We start from the raw sequence: 21,902 nt of genomic DNA on the forward strand, positions 1-21,902 counted from the left end.
ACAATAGGCGCTCGGTGTGGAAAACCTATCCCAACTGCGGGTAGCCAGCTCAACAAAATGCCACACACCCAGGTGTAAGAAACAACATTGCCCAGGCATGGTCTAAGCCCCTCACCTCGTCCCTGTGCTTTGGGGAGCCGGAGGGACACCCGAGGCCCACGGCCCTGAGACCCCTTTGCAAAAAGCCAGCTTCCCACGGAAACAGTTTTCCTGAGGTGCAGACCCTCTCACAAGTGGTTGTGGCAAGGTAAAGCAAATGCCCTCCACTTCTCTGGAAGAAACCACAGTGCCCAGCCGTGTTCTAAGCCCTGCCATCCTCCCTGGGCTTCTGGCAGCAGGAGTGAAAAGAGAGGAGCAGAGCACTGGGACCCGTTTGACAAAAACAGGCTTCCCACGGCAAAGTCTTTCTCCACGTGCAGACATGCTCCCAGGTGCCTGTGGCAAGGGGAAGGAAATGCCATACACTGACCTGGAAGAGACCACAGGGCCCAGGCACAGTCTGAACCCTTCCCTCAACCCGGCGGTTTTGCTAGCAGGAGTTCAACCCCAACGAACAAAGCCCGGAGACCCCTGGGGCAAAAACGGCTTCAGACGAACAATAGGTGCTTGCTGTGGAACACCTATCCCAAGTGGGGGTAGCCAGCTCAACAAAATGCCACACACCCAGGTGTAAGGAACAACATTGCCCAGGAATGGTCTAAGCCCCTCACCTCGTCCCTCTGCTTTGGGGAGCCGGAGGGACACCCGAGGCCCACGGCCCTGAGACCCCTTTGTAAAAAGCCAGCTTCCCACGGAAACAGTTTTCCTGAGGTGCAGACCCTCTCACAAGTCGTTGTGGCAAGGTAAAGCAAATGCCCTCCACTTCTCTGGAAGAAACCACAGTGCCCAGCCATGTTCTAAGCACTCCCATCCTCCCTGGGCTTCTGGCAGCAGAAGTGAAAAGAGAGGAGCAGAGCACTGGGACCCGTTTGACAAAAACCGGCTTCCCACCAGAAAGTCTTTCTCCACGTGCAGACATGCTCCCAGGTGCCTGTGGCAATGGGAAGGAAATGCCATACACTGACCTGGAAGAGACCACAGGGCCCAGGCACAGTCTGAACCCTTCCCTCAACCCGGCGGTTTTGCTAGCAGTAGTTCAACCCCAACCAACAAAGCCCGGAGACCCCTGGGGCAAAAACGGCTTCCGACGAACAATAGGTGCTTGCTGTGGAACACCTATCCCAAGTGGGGGTAGCCAGCTCAACAAAATGCCACACACCGAGGTGTAAGAAACAACATTGCCCAGGCATGGTCTAAGCCCCTCACCTCGTCCCCGTGCTTTGGGGAGCCGGAGGGACACCCGAGGCCCACGGCCCTGAGACCCCTTTGCAAAAAGCCAGCTTCCCACGGAAACAGTTTTCCTGAGGTGCAGACCCTCTCACAAGCGGTTGTGGCAAGGTAAAGCAAATGCCCTCCACTTCTCTGGAAGAAACCACAGTGCCCAGCCATGTTCTAAGCCCTCCCATCCTCCCTGGGCTTCTGGCAGCAGGAGTGAAAAGAGAGGAGCAGAGCACTGGGACCCGTTTGACAAAAACCGGCTTCCCACGGGAAAGTCTTTCTCCACGTGCAGACATGCTCCCAGGTGCCTGTGGCAAGGGGAAAGAAATGCCATACACTGACCTGGAAGAGACCACAGGGCCCAGGCACAGTCTGAACCCTTCCCTCAACCCGGCGGTTTTGCTAGCAGGAGTTCAAACCCAACGAACACAGCCCGGAGACCCGTGAGGCAAAAACGGCTTCCGACGAACAATAGGCGCTCGCTGTGGAAAACCTATCCCAAGTGGGGGTAGCCAGCTCAACAAAATGCCACACACCCAGGTGTAAGAAACAACATTGCCCAGGCATGGTCTAAGCCCCTCACCTCGTCCCTGTGCTTTGGGGAGCCGGAGGAACACCCGAGGCCCACGGCCCTGAGACCCCTTTTCAAAAAGCCGGCTTCCCACGGAAACAGTTTTCCTGAGGTGCAGACCCTTTCCCAAGTGGTTGTGGCAAGGTAAAGCAAATGCCCTCCATTTCTCTGGAAGAAACCACAGTGCCCAGCCATGTTCTAAGCCCTCCCATCCTCCCTGGGCTTCTGGCAGCAGGAGTGAAAAGAGAGGAGCAGAGCACTGGGACCCGTTTGACAAAAACCGGCTTCCCACGGGAAAGTTTTTCTCCACGTGCAGACATGCTCCCAGGTGCCTGTGGCAAGGGGAAGGAAATGCCATACACTGACCTGGAAGAGACCACAGGGCCCAGGCACAGTCTAAACCCTTCCCTCAACCAGGCAGTTTTGCTAGCAGGAGTTCAACCCCAACGAACACAGCCCGGAGACCCGTGAGGCAAAAATGGCTTCCAACGAACAATAGGCGCTCGCTGTGGAAAACCTATCCCAAGTGGGGGTAGCCAGCTCAACAAAATGCCACACACCCAGGTGTAAGAAACAACATTGCCCAGCGATGGTCTAAGCCCCTCACCTCGTCCCTGTGCTTTGTGGAGCCGGGGGGACACCCGAGGCCCACGGCCCTGTGACCACTTTGCAAAAAGCCAGCTTCCCACGGAAACAGTTTTCCTGAGGTGCAGACCCTCTCACAAGTGGTTGTGGCAAGGAAAAGCAAATGCCCTCCACTTCTCTGGAAGACACCACAGTGCCCAGCCATGTTCTAAGCCCTCCCATCCTCCCTGGGCTTCTGGCAACAGGAGTGAAAAGAGAGGAGCAGAGCACTGGGACCCGTTTGACAAAAACAGGCTTCCCACGGGAAAGTCTTTCTCCACGTGCAGACATGCTCCCAGGTGCCTGTGGCAAGGGGAAGGAAATACCATACACTGACCTGGAAGAGACCACAGGGCCCAGGCACAGTCTGAACCCTTCCCTCAACCCGGCGGTTTTGCTAGCAGGCGTTCAAACCCAACGAACACAGCCCAGAGACCCCTGGGGCAAAAACGGCTTCCGACGAACAAGAGGTGCTTGCTGTGGAACACCTATCCCAAGTGGGGGTAGCCAGCTCAACAAAATCCACACACCCAGGTGTAAGAAACAACATTGCCCAGGCATGGTCTAAGCCCCTCACCTCGTCCCTGTGCTTTGGGGAGCCGGAGGGACACCCGAGGCCCACGGCCCTGAGACCCCTTTGCAAAAAGCCGGCTTCCCACGGAAAGAGTTTTCATTAGGTGCAGACCCTCTCACAAGTGGTTGTGGCAAGGTAAAGCAAATGCCCTCCACTTCTCTGGAAGAAACCGCAGTGCCCAGCCATGTTCTAAGCCCTCCAATCTTCCCTGGGCTTCTGGCAGCAGGAGTGAAAAGAGAGGAGCAGAGCACTGGGACCCGTTTGACAAAAACCGGCTTCCCACCGGAAAGTCTTTCTCCACGTGCAGACACGCTCCAAGGTGCCTGTGGCAAGGGGAAGGAAATGCCATACACTGACCTGGAAGAGACCACAGGGCCCAGGCACAGTCTAAACCCTTCCCTCAACCCGGCAGTTTTGCTAGCAGGAGTTCAACCCCAACGAACACAGCCAGGAGACCCGTGAGGCAAAAACGGCTTCCGACGAACAATAGGCGCTCGGTGTGGAAAACCTATCCCAACTGCGGGTAGCCAGCTCAACAAAATGCCACACACCCAGGTGTAAGAAACAACATTGCCCAGGCATGGTCTAAGCCCCTCACGTCGTCCCTGTGCTTTGGGGAGCCGGAGGGACACCCGAGGCCCACGGCCCTGAGACCCCTTTGCAAAAAGCCAGCTTCCCACGGAAACAGTTTTCCTGAGGTGCAGACCCTCTCACAAGTGGTTGTGGCAAGGTAAAGCAAATGCCCTCCACTTCTCTGGAAGAAACCACAGTGCCCAGCCATGTTCTAAGCCCTCCCATCCTCCCTGGGCTTCTGGAAGCAGGAGTGAAAAGAGAGGAGCAGAGCACTGGGACCCGTTTGACAAAAACCGGCTTCCCACGGGAAAGTCTTTCTCCACATGCAGACATGCTCCCAGGTGCCTGTGGCAAGGGGAAGGAAATGCCATACACTGACCTGGAAGAGACCACAGGGCCCAGGCACAGTCTGAACCCTTCCCTCAACCCGGCGGTTTTGCTAGCAGGCGTTCAAACCCAACGAACACAGCCCAGAGACCCCTGGGGCAAAAACGGCTTCCGACGAACAAGAGGTGCTTGCTGTGGAACACCTATCCCAAGTGGGGGTAGCCAGCTCAACAAAATCCACACACCCAGGTGTAAGAAACAACATTGCCCAGGCATGGTCTAAGCCCCTCACCTCGTCCCTGTGCTTTGGGGAGCCGGAGGGACACCCGAGGCCCACGGCCCTGAGACCCCTTTGCAAAAAGCCGGCTTCCCACGGAAAGAGTTTTCATTAGGTGCAGACCCTCTCACAAGTGGTTGTGGCAAGGTAAAGCAAATGCCCTCCACTTCTCTGGAAGAAACCGCAGTGCCCAGCCATGTTCTAAGCCCTCCAATCTTCCCTGGGCTTCTGGCAGCAGGAGTGAAAAGAGAGGAGCAGAGCACTGGGACCCGTTTGACAAAAACCGGCTTCCCACCGGAAAGTCTTTCTCCACGTGCAGACACGCTCCAAGGTGCCTGTGGCAAGGGGAAGGAAATGCCATACACTGACCTGGAAGAGACCACAGGGCCCAGGCACAGTCTAAACCCTTCCCTCAACCCGGCAGTTTTGCTAGCAGGAGTTCAACCCCAACGAACACAGCCAGGAGACCCGTGAGGCAAAAACGGCTTCCGACGAACAATAGGCGCTCGGTGTGGAAAACCTATCCCAACTGCGGGTAGCCAGCTCAACAAAATGCCACACACCCAGGTGTAAGAAACAACATTGCCCAGGCATGGTCTAAGCCCCTCACCTCGTCCCTGTGCTTTGGGGAGCCGGAGGGACACCCGAGGCCCACGGCCCTGAGACCCCTTTGCAAAAAGCCAGCTTCCCACGGAAACAGTTTTCCTGAGGTGCAGACCCTCTCACAAGTGGTTGTGGCAAGGTAAAGCAAATGCCCTCCACTTCTCTGGAAGAAACCACAGTGCCCAGCCATGTTCTAAGCCCTCCCATCCTCCCTGGGCTTCTGGCAGCAGGAGTGAAAAGAGAGGAGCAGAGCACTGGGACCCGTTTGACAAAAACCGGCTTCCCACGGGAAAGTCTTTCTCCACATGCAGACATGCTCCCAGGTGCCTGTGGCAAGGGGAAGGAAATGCCATACACTGACCTGGAAGAGACCACAGGGCCCAGGCACAGTCTGAACCCTTCCCTCAACCCGGCGGTTTTGCTAGCAGGAGTTCAACCCCAACGATCAAAGCCCGGAGACCCCTGGGGCAAAAACGGCTTCCGACGAACAATAGGTGCTTGCTGTGGAACACCTATCCCAAGTGGGGGTAGCCAGCTCAACAAAATGCCACACACCCAGATGTAAGAAACAACATTGCCCAGGCATGGTCTAAGCCCCTCACCTCGTCCCTGTGCTTTGGGGAGCCGGAGGGACACCCGAGGCCCACGGCCCTGAGACCCCTTTGCAAAAAGCCGGCTTCCCACGGAAACAGTTTTCCTGAGATGCAGACCCTCTCACAAGTGGTTGTGGCAAGGTAAAGCAAATGCCCTCCACTTCTCTGGAAGAAACCACAGTGCCCAGCCATGTTCTAAGCCCTCCCATCCTCCCTGGGCTTCTGGCAGCAGGAGTGAAAACAGAAGAGCAGAGCACTGGGACCCGTTTCACAAAAACCGGCTTCCCACGGGAAAGTCTTTCTCCACGTGCAGACATGCTCACAGGTGCCTGTGGCAAGGGGAAGGAAATGCCATACACTGACCTGGAAGAGACCACAGGGCCCAGGCACAGTCTGAACACTTCCCTCAACCCGGAGGTTTTGCTAGCAGGAGTTCAACTCCAACGAACAAAGCCCGGAGACCCCTGGGGCAAAAACGGCTTCCGACGAACAATAGGTGCTCGCTGTGGAACACCTATCCCAAGTGGGGCTAGCCAGCTCAACAAAATGCCACACACCCAGGTGTAAGAAACAACATTGCCCAGGCATGGTCTAAGCCCTTCACCTCGTCCCTGTGCTTTGGGGAGCCGGAGGGACACCCGAGGCCCACGGCCCTGAGACCCCTTTGCAAAAAGCCGGCTTCCCACGGAAACAGTTTTCCTGAGGTGCAGACCCTCTCACAAGTGGTTGTGGCAAGGTAAAGCAAATGCCCTCCACTTCTCTGGAAGAAACCACAGTGCCCAGCCATGTTCTAAGCCCTCCCATCCTCCCTGGGCTTCTGGCTGCAGGAGTGAAAAGAGAGGAGCAGAGCACTGGGACCCGTTTACAAAAACCGGCTTCCCACGGGAAAGTCTTTCTCCACGTGCAGACATGCTCCCAGGTGCCTGTGGCAAGGGGAAGGAAATGCCATACACTGACCTGGAAGAGACCACAGGGCCCAGGCACAGTCTGAACACTTCCCTCAACCCGGCGGTTTTGCTAGCAGGAGTTCAACCCCAACGAACAAAGCCCGGAGACCCCTGGGGCAAAAACGGCTTCCGACGAACAATAGGTGCTTGCTGTGGAACACCTATGCCAAGTGGGGGTAGCCAGCTCAACAAAATGCCACACACCCAGGTGTAAGAAACAACATTGCCCAGGCATGGTCTAAGCCCCTCACCTCGTCCCTGTGCTTTGGGGAGCCGGAGGGGCACCCGAGGCCCACGGCCCTGAGACCCCTTTGCAAAAAGCCGGCTTCCCACGGAAACAGTTTTCCTGAGGTGCAGACCCTCTCACAAGTCGTTGTGGCAAGGTAAAGCAAATGCCCTCCACTTCTCTGGAAGAAACCACAGTACCCAGCCATGTTCTAAGCCCTCCCATCCTCCCTGGGCTTCTGGCAGCAGGAGTGAAAAGAGAGGAGCAGAGCACTGGGACCCGTTTGACAAAAACCGGCTTCCCACGGGAAAGTCTTTCTCCACGTGCAGACATGCTCCCAGGTGCCTGTGGCAAGGGGAAGGAAATGCCATACACTGACCTGGAAGAGACCACAGGGCCCAGGCACAGTCTGAACCCTTCCCTCAACCCGGCTGTTTTGCTAGCAGGAGTTCAACCCCAACGAACAAAGCCCGGAGACCCCTGGGGCAAAAACGGCTTCCGACGAACAATAGGTGCTTGCTGTAGAACACCTATCCCAAGTGGGGGAAGCCAGCTCAACAAAATGCCACACACCCAGGTGTAAGAAACAACATTGCCCAGGCATGGTCTAAGCCCCTCACCTCGTCCCTGTGCTTTGGGGAGCCGGAGGGACACCCGAGGCCCACGGCCCTGAGACCCCTTTGCAAAAAGCCGGCTTCCCACGGAAACAGTTTTCCTGAGGTGCAGACCCTCTCACAAGTGGTTGTGGGAAGGTAAAGCAAATGCCTTCCACTTCTCTGGAAGAAACCGCAGTGCCCAGCCATGTTCTAAGCCCTCCCATCCTCCCTGGGCTTCTGGCAGCAGGAGTGAAAAGAGAGGAGCAGAGCACTGGGACCCGTTTGACAAACACGGCTTCCCACGGGAAAGTCTTTCTCCACGTGAAGACATGCTCCCAGGTGCCTGGGGCAAGGGGAAGGAAATGCCATACACTGACCTGGAAGAGACCACAGGGCCCAGGCACAGTCTGAACCCTTCCCTCAACCCGGTGGTATTGCTAGCAGGAGTTCAACTCCAACGAACACAGCCCGGAGACCCCTGGGGCAAAAACGGCTTCCGACGAACAATAGGTGCTTGCTGTGGAACACCTATCCCAAGTGGGGGTAGCCAGCTCAACAAAATCCACACACCCAGGTGTAAGAAACAACATTGCCCAGGCATGGTCTAAGCCCCTCACCTCGTCCCTGTGCTTTGGGGAGCCGGAGGGACACCCGAGGCCCACGGCCCTGAGACCCCTTTGCAAAAAGCCAGCTTCCCACGCAAACAGTTTTTCTGAGGTGCAGACCCTCTCACAAGTGGTTGTGGCAAGGTAAAGCAAATGCCGTCAACTTCTCTGGAAGAAACCAGAGTGCCCAGCCATGTTCTAAGCCCTCCCATCCTCCCTGGGCTTCTGGCAGCAGGAGTGAAAAGAGAGGAGCAGAGCACTGGGACCCGTTTGACAAAAACCGGCTTCCCACGGGAAAGTCTTTCTCCACATGCAGACATGCTCCCAGGTGCCTGTGGCAAGGGGAAGGAAATGCCATACACTGACCTGGAAGAGACCACAGGGCCCAGGCACAGTCTGAACCCTTCCCTCAACCCGGCGGTTTTGCTAGCAGGAGTTCAACCCCAACGATCAAAGCCCGGAGACCCCTGGGGCAAAAACGGCTTCCGACGAACAATAGGTGCTTGCTGTGGAACACCTATCCCAAGTGGGGGTAGCCAGCTCAACAAAATGCCACACACCCAGATGTAAGAAACAACATTGCCCAGGCATGGTCTAAGCCCCTCACCTCGTCCCTGTGCTTTGGGGAGCCGGAGGGACACCCGAGGCCCACGGCCCTGAGACCCCTTTGCAAAAAGCCGGCTTCCCACGGAAACAGTTTTCCTGAGGTGCAGACCCTCTCACAAGTGGTTGTGGCAAGGTAAAGCAAATGCCCTCCACTTCTCTGGAAGAAACCACAGTGCCCAGCCATGTTCTAAGCCCTCCCATCCTCCCTGGGCTTCTGGCAGCAGGAGTGAAAAGAGAAGAGCAGAGCACTGGGACCCGTTTGACAAAAACCGGCTTCCCACGGGAAAGTCTTTCTCCACGTGCAGACATGCTCACAGGTGCCTGTGGCAAGGGGAAGGAAATGCCATACACTGACCTGGAAGAGACCACAGGGCCCAGGCACAGTCTGAACACTTCCCTCAACCCGGCGGTTTTGCTAGCAGGAGTTCAACTCCAAGGAACAAAGCCCGGAGACCCCTGGGGCAAAAACGGCTTTCGACGAACAATAGGTGCTCGCTGTGGAACACCTATCCCAAGTGGGGCTAGCCAGCTCAACAAAATGCCACACACCCAGGTGTAAGAAACAACATTGCCCAGGCATGGTCTAAGCCCCTCACCTCGTCCCTGTGCTTTGGGGAGCCGGAGGGACACCCGAGGCCCACGGCCCTGAGACCCCTTTGCAAAAAGCCAGCTTCCCACGGAAACAGTTTTCCTGAGGTGCAGACCCTCTCACAAGTGGTTGTGGCAAGGTAAAGCAAATGCCCTCCACTTCTCTGGAAGAAACCACAGTGCCCAGCCATGTTCTAAGCCCTCCCATCCTCCCTGGGCTTCTGGCAGCAGGAGTGAAAAGAGAGGAGCAGAGCACTGGGACCCGTTTGACAAAAACCGGCTTCCCACGGGAAAGTCTTTCTCCACATGCAGACATGCTCCCAGGTGCCTGTGGCAAGGGGAAGGAAATGCCATACACTGACCTGGAAGAGACCACAGGGCCCAGGCACAGTCTGAACCCTTCCCTCAACCCGGCGGTTTTGCTAGCAGGAGTTCAACCCCAACGATCAAAGCCCGGAGACCCCTGGGGCAAAAACGGCTTCCGACGAACAATAGGTGCTTGCTGTGGAACACCTATCCCAAGTGGGGGTAGCCAGCTCAACAAAATGCCACACACCCAGATGTAAGAAACAACATTGCCCAGGCATGGTCTAAGCCCCTCACCTCGTCCCTGTGCTTTGGGGAGCCGGAGGGACACCCGAGGCCCACGGCCCTGAGACCCCTTTGCAAAAAGCCGGCTTCCCACGGAAACAGTTTTCCTGAGATGCAGACCCTCTCACAAGTGGTTGTGGCAAGGTAAAGCAAATGCCCTCCACTTCTCTGGAAGAAACCACAGTGCCCAGCCATGTTCTAAGCCCTCCCATCCTCCCTGGGCTTCTGGCAGCAGGAGTGAAAACAGAAGAGCAGAGCACTGGGACCCGTTTCACAAAAACCGGCTTCCCACGGGAAAGTCTTTCTCCACGTGCAGACATGCTCACAGGTGCCTGTGGCAAGGGGAAGGAAATGCCATACACTGACCTGGAAGAGACCACAGGGCCCAGGCACAGTCTGAACACTTCCCTCAACCCGGCGGTTTTGCTAGCAGGAGTTCAACTCCAACGAACAAAGCCCGGAGACCCCTGGGGCAAAAACGGCTTCCGACGAACAATAGGTGCTCGCTGTGGAACACCTATCCCAAGTGGGGCTAGCCAGCTCAACAAAATGCCACACACCCAGGTGTAAGAAACAACATTGCCCAGGCATGGTCTAAGCCCTTCACCTCGTCCCTGTGCTTTGGGGAGCCGGAGGGACACCCGAGGCCCACGGCCCTGAGACCCCTTTGCAAAAAGCCGGCTTCCCACGGAAACAGTTTTCCTGAGGTGCAGACCCTCTCACAAGTGGTTGTGGCAAGGTAAAGCAAATGCCCTCCACTTCTCTGGAAGAAACCACAGTGCCCAGCCATGTTCTAAGCCCTCCCATCCTCCCTGGGCTTCTGGCAGCAGGAGTGAAAAGAGAGGAGCAGAGCACTGGGACCCGTTTACAAAAACCGGCTTCCCACGGGAAAGTCTTTCTCCACGGGCAGACATGCTCCCAGGTGCCTGTGGCAAGGGGAAGGAAATGCCATACACTGACCTGGAAGAGACCACAGGGCCCAGGCACAGTCTGAACACTTCCCTCAACCCGGCGGTTTTGCTAGCAGGAGTTCAACCCCAACGAACAAAGCCCGGAGACCCCTGGGGCAAAAACGGCTTCCGACGAACAATAGGTGCTTGCTGTGGAACACCTATGCCAAGTGGGGGTAGCCAGCTCAACAAAATGCCACACACCCAGGTGTAAGAAACAACATTGCCCAGGCATGGTCTAAGCCCCTCACCTCGTCCCTGTGCTTTGGGGAGCCGGAGGGGCACCCGAGGCCCACGGCCCTGAGACCCCTTTGCAAAAAGCCGGCTTCCCACGGAAACAGTTTTCCTGAGGTGCAGACCCTCTCACAAGTCGTTGTGGCAAGGTAAAGCAAATGCCCTCCACTTCTCTGGAAGAAACCACAGTACCCAGCCATGTTCTAAGCCCTCCCATCCTCCCTGGGCTTCTGGCAGCAGGAGTGAAAAGAGAGGAGCAGAGCACTGGGACCCGTTTGACAAAAACCGGCTTCCCACGGGAAAGTCTTTCTCCACGTGCAGACATGCTCCCAGGTGCCTGTGGCAAGGGGAAGGAAATGCCATACACTGACCTGGAAGAGACCACAGGGCCCAGGCACAGTCTGAACCCTTCCCTCAACCCGGCTGTTTTGCTAGCAGGAGTTCAACCCCAACGAACAAAGCCCGGAGACCCCTGGGGCAAAAACGGCTTCCGACGAACAATAGGTGCTTGCTGTAGAACACCTATCCCAAGTGGGGGAAGCCAGCTCAACAAAATGCCACACACCCAGGTGTAAGAAACAACATTGCCCAGGCATGGTCTAAGCCCCTCACCTCGTCCCTGTGCTTTGGGGAGCCGGAGGGACACCCGAGGCCCACGGCCCTGAGACCCCTTTGCAAAAAGCCGGCTTCCCACGGAAACAGTTTTCCTGAGGTGCAGACCCTCTCACAAGTGGTTGTGGGAAGGTAAAGCAAATGCCTTCCACTTCTCTGGAAGAAACCGCAGTGCCCAGCCATGTTCTAAGCCCTCCCATCCTCCCTGGGCTTCTGGCAGCAGGAGTGAAAAGAGAGGAGCAGAGCACTGGGACCCGTTTGACAAACACGGCTTCCCACGGGAAAGTCTTTCTCCACGTGAAGACATGCTCCCAGGTGCCTGGGGCAAGGGGAAGGAAATGCCATACACTGACCTGGAAGAGACCACAGGGCCCAGGCACAGTCTGAACCCTTCCCTCAACCCGGTGGTATTGCTAGCAGGAGTTCAACTCCAACGAACACAGCCCGGAGACCCCTGGGGCAAAAACGGCTTCCGACGAACAATAGGTGCTTGCTGTGGAACACCTATCCCAAGTGGGGGTAGCCAGCTCAACAAAATCCACACACCCAGGTGTAAGAAACAACATTGCCCAGGCATGGTCTAAGCCCCTCACCTCGTCCCTGTGCTTTGGGGAGCCGGAGGGACACCCGAGGCCCACGGCCCTGAGACCCCTTTGCAAAAAGCCAGCTTCCCACGCAAACAGTTTTTCTGAGGTGCAGACCCTCTCACAAGTGGTTGTGGCAAGGTAAAGCAAATGCCGTCAACTTCTCTGGAAGAAACCAGAGTGCCCAGCCATGTTCTAAGCCCTCCCATCCTCCCTGGGCTTCTGGCAGCAGGAGTGAAAAGAGAGGAGCAGAGCACTGGGACCCGTTTGACAAAAACCGGCTTCCCACGGGAAAGTCTTTCTCCACATGCAGACATGCTCCCAGGTGCCTGTGGCAAGGGGAAGGAAATGCCATACACTGACCTGGAAGAGACCACAGGGCCCAGGCACAGTCTGAACCCTTCCCTCAACCCGGCGGTTTTGCTAGCAGGAGTTCAACCCCAACGATCAAAGCCCGGAGACCCCTGGGGCAAAAACGGCTTCCGACGAACAATAGGTGCTTGCTGTGGAACACCTATCCCAAGTGGGGGTAGCCAGCTCAACAAAATGCCACACACCCAGATGTAAGAAACAACATTGCCCAGGCATGGTCTAAGCCCCTCACCTCGTCCCTGTGCTTTGGGGAGCCGGAGGGACACCCGAGGCCCACGGCCCTGAGACCCCTTTGCAAAAAGCCGGCTTCCCACGGAAACAGTTTTCCTGAGGTGCAGACCCTCTCACAAGTGGTTGTGGCAAGGTAAAGCAAATGCCCTCCACTTCTCTGGAAGAAACCACAGTGCCCAGCCATGTTCTAAGCCCTCCCATCCTCCCTGGGCTTCTGGCAGCAGGAGTGAAAAGAGAAGAGCAGAGCACTGGGACCCGTTTGACAAAAACCGGCTTCCCACGGGAAAGTCTTTCTCCACGTGCAGACATGCTCACAGGTGCCTGTGGCAAGGGGAAGGAAATGCCATACACTGACCTGGAAGAGACCACAGGGCCCAGGCACAGTCTGAACACTTCCCTCAACCCGGCGGTTTTGCTAGCAGGAGTTCAACTCCAAGGAACAAAGCCCGGAGACCCCTGGGGCAAAAACGGCTTTCGACGAACAATAGGTGCTCGCTGTGGAACACCTATCCCAAGTGGGGCTAGCCAGCTCAACAAAATGCCACACACCCAGGTGTAAGAAACAACATTGCCCAGGCATGGTCTAAGCCCCTCACCTCGTCCCTGTGCTTTGGGGAGCCGGAGGGACACCCGAGGCCCACGGCCCTGAGACCCCTTTGCAAAAAGCCAGCTTCCCACGGAAACAGTTTTCCTGAGGTGCAGACCCTCTCACAAGTGGTTGTGGCAAGGTAAAGCAAATGCCCTCCACTTCTCTGGAAGAAACCACAGTGCCCAGCCATATTCTAAGCCCTCCCATCCTCCCTGGGCTTCTGGCAGCAGGAGTGAAAAGAGAGGAGCAGAGCACTGGGACCCGTTTACAAAAACCGGCTTCCCACGGGAAAGTCTTTCTCCACGTGAAGACATGCTCCCAGGTGCCTGTGGCAAGGGGAAGGAAATGCCATACACTGACCTGGAAGAGACCACAGGGCCCAGGCACAGTCTGAACCCTTCCCTCAACCTGGCGGTTTTGCTAGCAGGAGTTCAACCCCAACGAACAAAGCCCGGAGACCCCTGGGGCAAAAACGGCTTCCGACGAACAATAGGTGCTTGCTGTGGAACACCTATCCCAAGTGGGGGTAGCCAGCTCAACAAAATGCCACACACCCAGGTGTAAGAAACAACATTGCCCAGGCATGGTCTAAGCCCCTCACCTCGTCCCTGTGCTTTGGGGAGCCGGAGGGACACCCGAGGCCCACGGCCCTGAGACCCCTTTGCAAAAAGCCGGCTTCCCACGGAAACAGTTTTCCTGAGGTGCAGACCCTCTCACAAGTCGTTGTGGCAAGGTAAAGCAAATGCCCTCCACTTCTCTGGAAGAAACCACAGTACCCAGCCATGTTCTAAGCCCTCCCATCCTCCCTGGGCTTCTGGCAGCAGGAGTGAAAAGAGAAGAGCAGAGCACTGGGACCCGTTTGACAAAAACCGGCTTCCCACGGGAAAGTCTTTCTCCACGTGCAGACATGCTCCCAGGTGCCTGTGGCAAGGGGAAGGAAATGCCATACACTGACCTGGAAGAGACCACAGGGCCCAGGCACAGTCTGAACCCTTCCCTCAACCCGGCTGTTTTGCTAGCAGGAGTTCAACCCCAACGAACAAAGCCCGGAGACCCCTGGGGCAAAAACGGCTTCCGAGGAACAATAGGTGCTTGCTGTAGAACACCTATCCCAAGTGGGGGAAGCCAGCTCAACAAAATGCCACACACCCAGGTGTAAGAAACAACATTGCCCAGGCATGGTCTAAGCCCCTCACCTCGTCCCTGTGCTTTGGGGAGCCGGAGGGACACCCGAGGCCCACGGCCCTGAGACCCCTTTGCAAAAAGCCGGCTTCCCACGGAAACAGTTTTCCTGAGGTGCAGACCCTCTCACAAGTGGTTGTGGCAAGGTAAAGCAAATGCCTTCCACTTCTCTGGAAGAAACCGCAGTGCCCAGCCATGTTCTAAGCCCTCCCATCCTCCCTGGGCTTCTGGCAGCAGGAGTGAAAAGAGAGGAGCAGAGCACTGGGACCCGTTTGACAAACACGGCTTCCCACGGGAAAGTCTTTCTCCACGTGAAGACATGCTCCCAGGTGCCTGGGGCAAGGGGAAGGAAATGCCATACACTGACCTGGAAGAGACCACAGGGCCCAGGCACAGTCTGAACCCTTCCCTCAACCCGGTGGTATTGCTAGCAGGAGTTCAACTCCAACGAACACAGCCCGGAGACCCCTGGGGCAAAAACGGCTTCCGACGAACAATAGGTGCTTGCTGTGGAACACCTATCCCAAGTGGGGGTAGCCAGCTCAACAAAATCCACACACCCAGGTGTAAGAAACAACATTGCCCAGGCATGGTCTAAGCCCCTCACCTCGTCCCTGTGCTTTGGGGAGCCGGAGGGACACCCGAGGCCCACGGCCCTGAGACCCCTTTGCAAAAAGCCAGCTTCCCACGCAAACAGTTTTTCTGAGGTGCAGACCCTCTCACAAGTGGTTGTGGCAAGGTAAAGCAAATGCCGTCAACTTCTCTGGAAGAAACCAGAGTGCCCAGCCATGTTCTAAGCCCTCCCATCCTCCCTGGGCTTCTGGCAGCAGGAGTGAAAAGAGAGGAGCAGAGCACTGGGACCCGTTTGACAAAAACCGGCTTCCCACGGGAAAGTCTTTCTCCACATGCAGACATGCTCCCAGGTGCCTGTGGCAAGGGGAAGGAAATGCCATACACTGACCTGGAAGAGACCACAGGGCCCAGGCACAGTCTGAACCCTTCCCTCAACCCGGCGGTTTTGCTAGCAGGAGTTCAACCCCAACGATCAAAGCCCGGAGACCCCTGGGGCAAAAACGGCTTCCGACGAACAATAGGTGCTTGCTGTGGAACACCTATCCCAAGTGGGGGTAGCCAGCTCAACAAAATGCCACACACCCAGATGTAAGAAACAACATTGCCCAGGCATGGTCTAAGCCCCTCACCTCGTCCCTGTGCTTTGGGGAGCCGGAGGGACACCCGAGGCCCACGGCCCTGAGACCCCTTTGCAAAAAGCCGGCTTCCCACGGAAACAGTTTTCCTGAGGTGCAGACCCTCTCACAAGTGGTTGTGGCAAGGTAAAGCAAATGCCCTCCACTTCTCTGGAAGAAACCACAGTGCCCAGCCATGTTCTAAGCCCTCCCATCCTCCCTGGGCTTCTGGCAGCAGGAGTGAAAAGAGAAGAGCAGAGCACTGGGACCCGTTTGACAAAAACCGGCTTCCCACGGGAAAGTCTTTCTCCACGTGCAGACATGCTCACAGGTGCCTGTGGCAAGGGGAAGGAAATGCCATACACTGACCTGGAAGAGACCACAGGGCCCAGGCACAGTCTGAACACTTCCCTCAACCCGGCGGTTTTGCTAGCAGGAGTTCAACTCCAAGGAACAAAGCCCGGAGACCCCTGGGGCAAAAACGGCTTTCGACGAACAATAGGTGCTCGCTGTGGAACACCTATCCCAAGTGGGGCTAGCCAGCTCAACAAAATGCCACACACCCAGGTGTAAGAAACAACATTGCCCAGGCATGGTCTAAGCCCCTCACCTCGTCCCTGTGCTTTGGGGAGCCGGAGGGACACCCGAGGCCCACGGCCCTGAGACCCCTTTGCAAAAAGCCAGCTTCCCACGGAAACAGTTTTCCTGAGGTGCAGACCCTCTCACAAGTGGTTGTGGCAAGGTAAAGCAAATGCCCTCCACTTCTCTGGAAGAAACCACAGTGCCCAGCCATATTCTAAGCCCTCCCATCCTCCCTGGGCTTCTGGCAGCAGGAGTGAAAAGAGAGGAGCAGAGCACTGGGACCCGTTTACAAAAACCGGCTTCCCACGGGAAAGTCTTTCTCCACGTGAAGACATGCTCCCAGGTGCCTGTGGCAAGGGGAAGGAAATGCCATACACTGACCTGGAAGAGACCACAGGGCCCAGGCACAGTCTGAACCCTTCCCTCAACCTGGCGGTTTTGCTAGCAGGAGTTCAACCCCAACGAACAAAGCCCGGAGACCCCTGGGGCAAAAACGGCTTCCGACGAACAATAGGTGCTTGCTGTGGAACACCTATCCCAAGTGGGGGTAGCCAGCTCAACAAAATGCCACACACCCAGGTGTAAGAAACAACATTGCCCAGGCATGGTCTAAGCCCCTCACCTCGTCCCTGTGCTTTGGGGAGCCGGAGGGACACCCGAGGCCCACGGCCCTGAGACCCCTTTGCAAAAAGCCGGCTTCCCACGGAAACAGTTTTCCTGAGGTGCAGACCCTCTCACAAGTCGTTGTGGCAAGGTAAAGCAAATGCCCTCCACTTCTCTGGAAGAAACCACAGTACCCAGCCATGTTCTAAGCCCTCCCATCCTCCCTGGGCTTCTGGCAGCAGGAGTGAAAAGAGAAGAGCAGAGCACTGGGACCCGTTTGACAAAAACCGGCTTCCCACGGGAAAGTCTTTCTCCACGTGCAGACATGCTCCCAGGTGCCTGTGGCAAGGGGAAGGAAATGCCATACACTGACCTGGAAGAGACCACAGGGCCCAGGCACAGTCTGAACCCTTCCCTCAACCCGGCTGTTTTGCTAGCAGGAGTTCAACCCCAACGAACAAAGCCCGGAGACCCCTGGGGCAAAAACGGCTTCCGAGGAACAATAGGTGCTTGCTGTAGAACACCTATCCCAAGTGGGGGAAGCCAGCTCAACAAAATGCCACACACCCAGGTGTAAGAAACAACATTGCCCAGGCATGGTCTAAGCCCCTCACCTCGTCCCTGTGCTTTGGGGAGCCGGAGGGACACCCGAGGCCCACGGCCCTGAGACCCCTTTGCAAAAAGCCGGCTTCCCACGGAAACAGTTTTCCTGAGGTGCAGACCCTCTCACAAGTGGTTGTGGCAAGGTAAAGCAAATGCCTTCCACTTCTCTGGAAGAAACCGCAGTGCCCAGCCATGTTCTAAGCCCTCCCATCCTCCCTGGGCTTCTGGCAGCAGGAGTGAAAAGAGAGGAGCAGAGCACTGGGACCCGTTTGACAAACACGGCTTCCCACGGGAAAGTCTTTCTCCACGTGAAGACATGCTCCCAGGTGCCTGGGGCAAGGGGAAGGAAATGCCATACACTGACCTGGAAGAGACCACAGGGCCCAGGCACAGTCTGAACCCTTCCCTCAACCCGGTGGTATTGCTAGCAGGAGTTCAACTCCAACGAACACAGCCCGGAGACCCCTGGGGCAAAAACGGCTTCCGACGAACAATAGGTGCTTGCTGTGGAACACCTATCCCAAGTGGGGGTAGCCAGCTCAACAAAATCCACACACCCAGGTGTAAGAAACAACATTGCCCAGGCATGGTCTAAGCCCCTCACCTCGTCCCTGTGCTTTGGGGAGCCGGAGGGACACCCGAGGCCCACGGCCCTGAGACCCCTTTGCAAAAAGCCAGCTTCCCACGCAAACAGTTTTTCTGAGGTGCAGACCCTCTCACAAGTGGTTGTGGCAAGGTAAAGCAAATGCCGTCAACTTCTCTGGAAGAAACCAGAGTGCCCAGCCATGTTCTAAGCCCTCCCATCCTCCCTGGGCTTCTGGCAGCAGGAGTGAAAAGAGAGGAGCAGAGCACTGGGACCCGTTTGACAAAAACCGGCTTCCCACGGGAAAGTCTTTCTCCACATGCAGACATGCTCCCAGGTGCCTGTGGCAAGGGGAAGGAAATGCCATACACTGACCTGGAAGAGACCACAGGGCCCAGGCACAGTCTGAACCCTTCCCTCAACCCGGCGGTTTTGCTAGCAGGAGTTCAACCCCAACGATCAAAGCCCGGAGACCCCTGGGGCAAAAACGGCTTCCGACGAACAATAGGTGCTTGCTGTGGAACACCTATCCCAAGTGGGGGTAGCCAGCTCAACAAAATGCCACACACCCAGATGTAAGAAACAACATTGCCCAGGCATGGTCTAAGCCCCTCACCTCGTCCCTGTGCTTTGGGGAGCCGGAGGGACACCCGAGGCCCACGGCCCTGAGACCCCTTTGCAAAAAGCCGGCTTCCCACGGAAACAGTTTTCCTGAGGTGCAGACCCTCTCACAAGTGGTTGTGGCAAGGTAAAGCAAATGCCCTCCACTTCTCTGGAAGAAACCACAGTGCCCAGCCATGTTCTAAGCCCTCCCATCCTCCCTGGGCTTCTGGCAGCAGGAGTGAAAAGAGAAGAGCAGAGCACTGGGACCCGTTTGACAAAAACCGGCTTCCCACGGGAAAGTCTTTCTCCACGTGCAGACATGCTCACAGGTGCCTGTGGCAAGGGGAAGGAAATGCCATACACTGACCTGGAAGAGACCACAGGGCCCAGGCACAGTCTGAACACTTCCCTCAACCCGGCGGTTTTGCTAGCAGGAGTTCAACTCCAAGGAACAAAGCCCGGAGACCCCTGGGGCAAAAACGGCTTTCGACGAACAATAGGTGCTCGCTGTGGAACACCTATCCCAAGTGGGGCTAGCCAGCTCAACAAAATGCCACACACCCAGGTGTAAGAAACAACATTGCCCAGGCATGGTCTAAGCCCCTCACCTCGTCCCTGTGCTTTGGGGAGCCGGAGGGACACCCGAGGCCCACGGCCCTGAGACCCCTTTGCAAAAAGCCAGCTTCCCACGGAAACAGTTTTCCTGAGGTGCAGACCCTCTCACAAGTGGTTGTGGCAAGGTAAAGCAAATGCCCTCCACTTCTCTGGAAGAAACCACAGTGCCCAGCCATATTCTAAGCCCTCCCATCCTCCCTGGGCTTCTGGCAGCAGGAGTGAAAAGAGAGGAGCAGAGCACTGGGACCCGTTTACAAAAACCGGCTTCCCACGGGAAAGTCTTTCTCCACGTGAAGACATGCTCCCAGGTGCCTGTGGCAAGGGGAAGGAAATGCCATACACTGACCTGGAAGAGACCACAGGGCCCAGGCACAGTCTGAACCCTTCCCTCAACCTGGCGGTTTTGCTAGCAGGAGTTCAACCCCAACGAACAAAGCCCGGAGACCCCTGGGGCAAAAACGGCTTCCGACGAACAATAGGTGCTTGCTGTGGAACACCTATCCCAAGTGGGGGTAGCCAGCTCAACAAAATGCCACACACCCAGGTGTAAGAAACAACATTGCCCAGGCATGGTCTAAGCCCCTCACCTCGTCCCTGTGCTTTGGGGAGCCGGAGGGACACCCGAGGCCCACGGCCCTGAGACCCCTTTGCAAAAAGCCGGCTTCCCACGGAAACAGTTTTCCTGAGGTGCAGACCCTCTCACAAGTCGTTGTGGCAAGGTAAAGCAAATGCCCTCCACTTCTCTGGAAGAAACCACAGTACCCAGCCATGTTCTAAGCCCTCCCATCCTCCCTGGGCTTCTGGCAGCAGGAGTGAAAAGAGAAGAGCAGAGCACTGGGACCCGTTTGACAAAAACCGGCTTCCCACGGGAAAGTCTTTCTCCACGTGCAGACATGCTCCCAGGTGCCTGTGGCAAGGGGAAGGAAATGCCATACACTGACCTGGAAGAGACCACAGGGCCCAGGCACAGTCTGAACCCTTCCCTCAACCCGGCTGTTTTGCTAGCAGGAGTTCAACCCCAACGAACAAAGCCCGGAGACCCCTGGGGCAAAAACGGCTTCCGAGGAACAATAGGTGCTTGCTGTAGAACACCTATCCCAAGTGGGGGAAGCCAGCTCAACAAAATGCCACACACCCAGGTGTAAGAAACAACATTGCCCAGGCATGGTCTAAGCCCCTCACCTCGTCCCTGTGCTTTGGGGAGCCGGAGGGACACCCGAGGCCCACGGCCCTGAGACCCCTTTGCAAAAAGCCGGCTTCCCACGGAAACAGTTTTCCTGAGGTGCAGACCCTCTCACAAGTGGTTGTGGCAAGGTAAAGCAAATGCCTTCCACTTCTCTGGAAGAAACCGCAGTGCCCAGCCATGTTCTAAGCCCTCCCATCCTCCCTGGGCTTCTGGCAGCAGGAGTGAAAAGAGAGGAGCAGAGCACTGGGACCCGTTTGACAAACACGGCTTCCCACGGGAAAGTCTTTCTCCACGTGAAGACATGCTCCCAGGTGCCTGGGGCAAGGGGAAGGAAATGCCATACACTGACCTGGAAGAGACCACAGGGCCCAGGCACAGTCTGAACCCTTCCCTCAACCCGGTGGTATTGCTAGCAGGAGTTCAACTCCAACGAACACAGCCCGGAGACCCCTGGGGCAAAAACGGCTTCCGACGAACAATAGGTGCTTGCTGTGGAACACCTATCCCAAGTGGGGGTAGCCAGCTCAACAAAATCCACACACCCAGGTGTAAGAAACAACATTGCCCAGGCATGGTCTAAGCCCCTCACCTCGTCCCTGTGCTTTGGGGAGCCGGAGGGACACCCGAGGCCCACGGCCCTGAGACCCCTTTGCAAAAAGCCAGCTTCCCACGCAAACAGTTTTTCTGAGGTGCAGACCCTCTCACAAGTGGTTGTGGCAAGGTAAAGCAAATGCCGTCAACTTCTCTGGAAGAAACCAGAGTGCCCAGCCATGTTCTAAGCCCTCCCATCCTCCCTGGGCTTCTGGCAGCAGGAGTGAAAAGAGAGGAGCAGAGCACTGGGACCCGTTTGACAAAAACCGGCTTCCCACGGGAAAGTCTTTCTCCACATGCAGACATGCTCCCAGGTGCCTGTGGCAAGGGGAAGGAAATGCCATACACTGACCTGGAAGAGACCACAGGGCCCAGGCACAGTCTGAACCCTTCCCTCAACCCGGCGGTTTTGCTAGCAGGAGTTCAACCCCAACGATCAAAGCCCGGAGACCCCTGGGGCAAAAACGGCTTCCGACGAACAATAGGTGCTTGCTGTGGAACACCTATCCCAAGTGGGGGTAGCCAGCTCAACAAAATGCCACACACCCAGATGTAAGAAACAACATTGCCCAGGCATGGTCTAAGCCCCTCACCTCGTCCCTGTGCTTTGGGGAGCCGGAGGGACACCCGAGGCCCACGGCCCTGAGACCCCTTTGCAAAAAGCCGGCTTCCCACGGAAACAGTTTTCCTGAGGTGCAGACCCTCTCACAAGTGGTTGTGGCAAGGTAAAGCAAATGCCCTCCACTTCTCTGGAAGAAACCACAGTGCCCAGCCATGTTCTAAGCCCTCCCATCCTCCCTGGGCTTCTGGCAGCAGGAGTGAAAAGAGAAGAGCAGAGCACTGGGACCCGTTTGACAAAAACCGGCTTCCCACGGGAAAGTCTTTCTCCACGTGCAGACATGCTCACAGGTGCCTGTGGCAAGGGGAAGGAAATGCCATACACTGACCTGGAAGAGACCACAGGGCCCAGGCACAGT

The sequence above is a fragment of the Ursus arctos genome, unplaced genomic scaffold, assembly GCF_023065955.2.
Source record: "Ursus arctos isolate Adak ecotype North America unplaced genomic scaffold, UrsArc2.0 scaffold_9, whole genome shotgun sequence".
Lineage (NCBI taxonomy): Eukaryota > Metazoa > Chordata > Mammalia > Carnivora > Ursidae > Ursus > Ursus arctos.